Source organism: Stylophora pistillata, chromosome 2 (genome assembly GCF_964205215.1).
Source record: "Stylophora pistillata chromosome 2, jaStyPist1.2, whole genome shotgun sequence".
Classification (NCBI taxonomy): Eukaryota; Metazoa; Cnidaria; class Anthozoa; order Scleractinia; family Pocilloporidae; genus Stylophora; species Stylophora pistillata.
In genome coordinates this window covers 21,367,962-21,376,346 of record NC_142520.1, presented here as the reverse complement: position 1 = coordinate 21,376,346, position 8,385 = coordinate 21,367,962, and the positions used below count along the sequence as shown (strand labels likewise).

General features: G+C 38.9%; 1 long non-coding RNA gene and 1 pseudogene across 1 annotated transcript; both read right to left on the bottom strand.

Moving 5' to 3' along the window:
- Nucleotides 1-1,055: 1,055 nt before the first annotated feature.
- On the bottom strand, nucleotides 1,056-5,403 carry LOC148737733 (uncharacterized). Its single transcript, XR_015996785.1, has 4 exons — nucleotides 5,396-5,403; nucleotides 4,820-4,932; nucleotides 4,182-4,322; nucleotides 1,056-3,801 (listed from the first exon to the last, which is right to left on the bottom strand). It is a non-coding gene; the product is annotated as an uncharacterized LOC148737733 (long non-coding RNA).
- Nucleotides 5,404-5,405: 2 nt separating this feature from the next.
- LOC148737732 (uncharacterized) lies at nucleotides 5,406-8,385 on the bottom strand (annotated as a pseudogene).

Below are 8,385 nucleotides of genomic sequence, written 5' to 3'. Positions count from 1 at the left end.
TTAGAGCAGAAACCCTGCCTCTAAAATGGAAGTCAATTAAAAAAAAATTGGTTTATAAAGTTTTGTATGTAATATATCAGTGCATACCAAGTGATATCAGTGACAACATTACTTTTGCATTCCGACAGGTTTAACCTGTTTAGCAAACATAGCTAATTTAAACAATTTTGCACCAATTTTAAAATATTTTTCTTAGTAAGTTGGCATATTACTCACATTACTGGTACACAGAATTTGTTGAGAGCCTAGTTATCATTCTCATAGGAAGTGTGCCTTATTGTGCACCAACTTGACCAAGAAAAATACACTTCACATCAAATATTTTGGGAAAGTTAAACTGTTGCTTAAAAAGTACCCTTCCCAAGCCAATGCACCTTCAAGGTGCTTACCTAGAATTTCCTTATTACCTGCAGTGCTTAATCCTCTACTATGTAAAGCTTCCTTTAAACCAGGTACTGTCATCAAAGTTGGATTGATAGCTACACTTCTTACCTCAGTGGCATTGCAGAACTTTAGATGAGACCACAGTGATAAGTTATCAGCAAAGCAAGTATTGCACTGTTTACAGACAATGGGTTTTAGTGCACACATCACTGATTCTGTCGTGCCTCTGCTGCTTGCACAAGTCACCAGGTCAATACCAGACAAACAAACTTGACAACTGAGCAAATAATTTTCTTTATGTCCACCACAATTTCAAACATTTGGTTGGTAACAGTGCAGTGGAGAACATCATTGGTAGTGTGAGGTATAAGAAGAGGGCATTGGTTGATGTTCTGGGAGGTAAAATGACCGAACATAATTACTTCGCATTACTTGCCACCATTTACCAGTAGTGGTGCTTACATTTGACTGGTTAGTTAAGGTCAAATCTTCCCTCACTCCAGAATGTTTGGCCTCTTTAGCCTGCAAAGAGACAATGCCATAACCCACTCTATATCTTGTAAACAGCAAATTTGCATGATAGGGAATGGTATATCCAACTGTCCATGTTGTGACATTAACACAAATGTACCAAACTTGCGGTGTACACTCTTAACTCACGTACTCGAAAATTGTCCTTAACAAATCCTGTTTTATTCTCCTCCTAGTTTTCACAATGTCTCTCTTAATTTCTGCTCTCACACACAAAAACTAATTTATCATCTCCCACATGTCTCCTGTTACAACCTCGTGATCTAGCCTACATGTGCTTATGCAACTTTCGCATTGCATCACCTCTGAAAGCATCTCCTGTGTGCTTATGCAACTTCCGTTCAACTGGATGAAAAAAGTAAAGACACCAAGTTAAAATACATACTACACATTTCTTCCATTTCTGCAAGCTGGGCAGAATTGGTCTCTATTCTATTAAAAAGTCCCCCTGCATTCTTCAGATACTCACCTATGATAATGGTAATATCAAGCCAATGCAATGGCTTGATTGCCAATAAGCCTAACTGGTAACTTGTTATACCTGTTCTAGCTTCATCACTAAAATGTTCTTTTACTCTTGAAGTCCAGTATCCCAGTCCACATCCCCCCCCCCCCCAACTGATGTATGCCTTGCATAAGGAAAACTTCTCTTCTGCAGGTATTGCTTTAGGTCCACCTCTGATTTCTGCAACATCCCCTGCTTCCTAGCACGCTCCCCAACACTGTCTGTACCAGAAACCCTCAAAAGAGTCTCTATTCCCTACAGGTGTTCCCAGAGCAGAAACAAAAGGATCAAACTTTCCTCTTTCCACTGCCTCTAAGTACAGGAGATCAATATAATGTTGCCAGGCATTGATCTTACAATGCATGGGTTCTGGCCTTAACCTGTCTGGAAAATGCCCAATCCTAGGAAGACCAAACTGTTGGATGCTATTTTCAGCCATGAACTGTAACTTTCTGGAATTTCTATTTTTTTCCTGAAAGGTTTGGGGGATGAGAGGCAAGAAAATTGTTTACCTTTTCAGTATTAGAGGGTCTCATTTCCTTAGTGCAAAGTTTTCAGGTGTCATCTTTACCCACTCCAAAACTACCCCCATAGTGTTCATGTTTCCTTTATGAACATTTGCATTTGGAGAAGGATATGTAGCTGCCTGGTTGAGTTCATTAGCAGCCCAGCTCTGCCAGGACATACCTGCTCCTGGCTGAAACTCAACAGTGCACCCTTTATCACAAACAGTCAAAACATTACCTTCAAACATTTTCATCTCTTCAGTGAGCTGCTTCCAGAGGTCATGCATTATTTGATCTTTGTCTTTTACACTTACACCTGATCACCAAAGTTCCAGCACACCATACTTCCAATTGACATTGTCAGCTCATTTGTTTCAGTAGCTCCATCATCTGAAAACTAAAAAATTAAATGATTTTCATTTTCATTGAACCAGACAAGTTTACAAGAAAGATGGGGAACTCTCATGTGCAAATCAATAATCATAAACACCAGGCCAGTGACTGTGCAAGAAACACCTGATGCCCCTGGGATCTGTGTGACATGACCAATGTCTAAACTTTTAACAAACTTGTCAACATTATCATCTGAGAAACTGAGCTTGGGTAACCTTAAGTGAAATCCAATACATTTAATGTTACATAGCAGCCAGACTGCTTTTTCAGTATTAATAAAATTAACTTTGTGTTTTACAGACAAGATTTATATTTTTAAGTGGCACGGACTGTTTCAGTACATCTTCTGAATATTGATAATCATTAATGGCTCTCTCAGAAATACACTGAAGAAACTGGCCCCTCATAGACCACTTTCATGAATGGCTGCCAGATGAATATTCTTTTGTTTACATTTAAATTAGCCTTTCTGGCTTCGTTCTCCAGTACAAAATTCAAAAGAATACATTATCTCAAGCGAGGCCAGAAAGGCTAATTTAAATTTAAAGAAAAGAATATTAATCCAGCAGCCATTTATGAAAGTGGTCAAGGGTTTCATAGCTTGCATTGGCAGCCAAAAAATCCCATGCCCCATCCAATAGTGTACCTAACGTAGACAACTTGTTTCGTGGAGCAGTCAGTCGAAAAGCCTGATTTTTCTTTTTCCTGCCATGGAAGTGAAAGGTCATAGCCACTCAGTATAAAGAAAATAGGTTGGGAAGCTTTATCCAATGTGAAATAAATGACTGAAAAAAGCTCTTTAGCATAGAAAAGCACACAGAGAAAATCACGTGTGACGTCGTAAAGATTATAGACTTACTGGAGGTCTCTAAAGAAGTGTGGGCTCTGGAAAGGCCCTGTTTACCAGGCTAGAAACGTGGAACTTGGGGACCAAGTTAATGCAGCGCGGGAAAAGATGCTCAATTGCGTCATAAAAGATGTGAGGTCAAGGTTTCCTAACCCTCCAGGCATTCCTTACACGGGGCATAAAAGGGAATAAGGAAATTCTCATACAGATGCCCATGTCAAGGAGAGCAATAAAATATTATAAATAACAATTGAATGAGTTCATGAAACATGTACAGTCAAAAGAAAATTAAGAGGTGGAAACCTCAATAAAACTGCATGGAAATTCCCCCGAGTAATACCTAATACTCATGAATGCTTCACTACTTAGTACCAGCAGTTGCTGTAATTATTCTTTCCTGGTTACCTCACATCTTTTACAAGACATTTGGGCGCCCATTTAAAGTTATCACACGAAGTCAGAATCACTAGTAAGCAGAGTGGACATCAGTTACTTAAATTAAAAAAGGTAGATCAGATGGTTTCCCTGAATTTGAATGTTCTTGCAGTAAGCACCCTGATCTCTGCCGGAAGATTCGGATGCCTGGCATGTTGGTACATCTGCAGAGACAATACTTCTGTATTCAAATTTTCATTCTGCAAGAGAAATAAGTCAATAAGAAAGAGTAAGCATAGCATTCAAAAGGTGCCAAAGCAATTGTGCAGAATTAACAACAGCATAACTCTTTTAACCAATCAAGAATGGCTAGTTCCATGTGCATGTTGAAGGTGTCATCCCCATAATGGATCCGCTTAGAAGCATAAAACTAATGAGAATCACTGAATGGAGAGATTCAATCCAGTATGTTTCCCTACACTGCAGAAGGTAACAGATTTTGAGTGGCTTTTTCTGTAACTGGAACATGAATTTTTTGCAACTCTTTCAAGGCCTTTACTGCAACATCGCTAATTTGGAAAAGGCAAACTTTTTCAGGCAAAGAAACGAAAACATACAATAGCATGTGCTAATTAATTACCCGCTCTATGTCTATATATTGAGGAGCCTACAATGGCTTTCCTAGATGCAGCTACAGCTTCAGGTCTAGTTAAAACCTTTTGCTCATTAGGTCGCCATTCTGCTTGCACTGTGACTCTGCATGGCAATTGACATGATTTTCCTGAGTCATAAATAAAGAGACTTATAGAAAAACAAATTAATAGATCAGTATTAATAATAGTAAGTATAATGCTTCTGGTTTTCCATTTTTACAGAAAATTGTGTAGTCTTTGAGTCTATGAATTATGCTATGTCTTGTCAGAATTACATAACACAATGTGTTCATAACAACAAAAATTAATAATCATAATTTTGGTTTCGTGAAATCGTTCTTTTGAAGGAGTAACCTGAGAAAAACTCTTTGTACCTTATGACTACTACACGTTCTCTCAATAAACAGTCATTCAAATTACCTGTTAATGGTCAGCAACAATCAGCAGATTAGCATGAAATTCTTGCTCACCGAGTGGACTCTTCTTTGCGCAGAAGTACACATCAGAAATAAATAAACAAAGAAAAAAAAGAATTACTTTAGTCACACTATAAAGGAATTTTCTGTCCTCCATACTCATATTACATCAATGGTAGGATATTATTGAGGACACAAATGTACTGTACCTTGGGTCTCGGTTAGAAAAGTCAGCAGCTTTTTCGTCATAGGGACTTCACGGCTCACTGCTGAAGTTTCACTATCCCTACTCCAGTCTACGACTCCTAAAACTTTTTTGGTTCTAAACAGAATCAGTAAATATAAAAATATTTTTAGGAATAGCATTGAGTGTATCAAGGTTCAACATATCATACAAAGAGTTGAAAAGCATCTTACGAGAAAGAAAGGGCTGACACCGTCATGTGTGCTGCTGATCTACTCGAATCATGCCTTGCATCTGTAATAACACACTACAGGAAGAAATGGTAGATATCAAAACATAACATTGAACACATTTCTGTACTCACAAATCTCTCAGGGTTTACAATTTGATATCAGATATTGTATGCTTAGATGTGCTAGTCAGCAGAACTTTGCAGAAGTCTACTAGATCCCATGCATCAAAGTGACTGCTTGTAGAGATCCTGGCTTGCAACAAGGAACAATTGAACAAAACTCAAGCATGCACCTCCCCTACTCTAAGACTGGTGTATAAGTATGTGGCCAAAGACAAAATAAAATTGAAATCAACTTGTACCTTGTACCTCTCCATTTACAACATAACCAGGGGTGTTTTGTCACTTCTTCCTGGGCAGCAGACGTGGACTCATTGGAAACCCTATTCACAATGTTTGCATAACAATGCTTTTTCAAGACTGTTGAAGTAATTTAAAAAAGAGGTATCTTAGAATTCAGGTAAGAGAGAAACCAAATAAAAAACTGCTCAGTCCATTTGAGGTATTTTTGTGGAGAGATAATCATTTAACTTCCTGTAAACTGTTATTGACTGCCATTTGCTTGCAAGAAGAAATACAACAGGAGGATTAGAGAAAGTGCCTTGCCAATCTATGAAAAACGAAGGCAGATAAGTGACCAGTTACAACAAAACTCAAGAATACATAGAGAGCGAATCTCAGAAAATTGCAGCAGAAAACGAAAAGGTACTTAGCTCAAATTTACATAGTACTTTGCAGGAGATCCTCCCATGATAGAGGAGGAGAGCCACTTGAATGAATCTCCACATACACATGAAACTGTTACGGACACAACGTGACTTTGTCGATTGAAGATTAGTAAATCGCAATCAATGAGTTTTCCATAGTAACAGCATGCTGTGGAGAGAGTGTTACAAAAAAAAGAAGAAGAAAAACAAAATACAGAGTTCGCAGAGCTTCCTCGCTGAAGAGATACACCCTGTATATGGGGTCGTTCTCTGCTGAAGGCGCGGTGATCTGCATTCTTTGTGGTGTGTGTTCTGCATGTGGAGGGGAAATTGGAGAAACAGCATCAGAGAAAGGTAAAGAAATACACGAAGATGGAGTGGAAGACGCTAAAGGAAAAGAAAACCGTGTGGTAGATGGTGTAGAAACAAGAGAGGGGTCCGGACTAGCTGTGCTTCCAGTTGATGATAAGCTCAGTTGGCTCGATGTCAGTCCTTTCCTCTCCATTTTCTCCTCAAAATCCAACAGAAGAGCCTCCATCAGATCCGCATTCTGTGTACTTGAGGTCGCTTTTGTTAGATTTAGCGCACCTTTTGCCATTTTGACGCGGTCTTTGATGCCAAGAAGTCTGCTCTCTTGAGGAAGCTCTCTGTTGAAAGAGAACTGGACCTCGATCTGTTGGACGCTTTTTCTTGCACATAGATGGGTTATTTCCGTCAGCCATAACGCACAAAATTCACAATAAATATCCTTCGAGCAGCGACAGCTAAGAATGTTGCCGAACAACCACTAGAGTTCTGAAATGCAGGCTGCTAATCGCACTTAGAGGCATTGTCAGCGATAATACTGCGCATGCATTATTTATGACGCTGCTAGTTTCAATGGGAATAATCTGAAGGCTCTCTTAACCGATGTGTATAAGGGGCTTGGGGATGAAAGTCGAAATTACACGGCGCGAATTTTGAAAATACAACTGTACGACTGCATAGTCGACCGTAGATCGCATTTTGAACGGCCGAACGATGTGTTGGTGCCAAATAAAATCCAAATAAGCTAAATTATGGGAATGAGAGTCAACAACACTCAATATCTTCTAATTTTTTTATCCAAAATAAGACTTTTACCGCGTCTTCCATGCACACCGTTTCACGTACGGTCAGACCGTTGGTCGCAATATTGAATGATTCTTTCATTTGAGCTAATATCGAGGGGCGGAACCAACCTATTTATAGCGCACCCTCGTGTTTAAACCCGCTCAAGCCGTGAACGAGTCGTCTCGTGACCTCTAAGATAGTAACGAGAGGAATTTACATAGCAACCGGCCATCGTATTTATATAATTAATTAATTATAATTAGTTAATTAATTAACAATATTTCCGGGTGCAGATTCTGAAAACTGTTCCAATCTTTTTATTTATTAATTTTTTTTTCACACCAATATCTTTTAAGCACAAAAGCTCACGAATAAAATAGATACCGGGATAGTACGAGAGTGCACGGTGCGGGAAATATGAAACATTTCTGCATTTTTTTTTTCAGAATTTATCATAATTGTACACCGTTCACCGTCCCTCATTCAATTCTTCATTTTAAAATCCCTGTGCTATTTGGTAAATAAACCTTTTCTGGCCGGCGGCTGGTATGTCGGCTGATAATGTCCGCGGCTGAGAGATTGTCCAAAAAATGAATATTTAGCCGAGAAGCGAAGTTTCGAGGGCAAATATCAAATTTTGAGGATAATATCTTAGCCAAGGACATTATCATGACAAACCAGCAAGCTAGAACGGGGTTTATTTATTTTTCAACCCTCCCATTTATTTTCCATTAATTTTTGAGCATGAGAGTGCAGGCGCGAGCCTGTGTTCACGAAGGGTAATCCTCCGCAGCTTTTTAATCTCTTTCGTCACCTGATTCTGTGACTATGCTTTCGGGAATTAAGATATTGTTTGGATCTAACAATTGTCAAAGGAATTCGACTTAGGCCTCAATGCATTTCTCCGGAGAATTGCTTGATCTGAAAGTCACTGGAGAAATTATTTATATTAAAAAACAGAAAGTTTTGATATCTTCCTACTAAAAGTCAACTGTTAAGGACCTAGAATTAAACAAACAACCATCAAAATCGAGAACGATTCATCGTAAATTGTCAAAGTTAATATCGTCTCCCCACCCCCCCCCCCCCCCTCTTAAGTGGAACACTTTGATACAATTTTTCACCCAAAGAAAAACTCGGTAAAATATTTCCATTTGAACTACAAAGACGATGGGATTCCACAGAACTTGGTTGTCTATGAAGATGCAAAGTAATAAAGTTTACCTAAGTCAATTACGGGTCAAGCAATCGTAAATCCTTAGGAAAAATAAGGCGATGTCAACAGGTATCCAGAAAGGATACGATATCCTTATCCGGAAATCGGATACTTTGGAAATGAATACTGCCCTTAAAGGCTCCAAGTTTAGTATCAATATTGCTTTTTATCTTGTCAAAGATTCGATCTACAACATCGGCGATAACTTCTGAACCGTAAGAGCTTCTCCGCGGGATTATTCGAATGTGCTCAACTCCAGATGTATCGCCAGCAGCTGGGTTCAT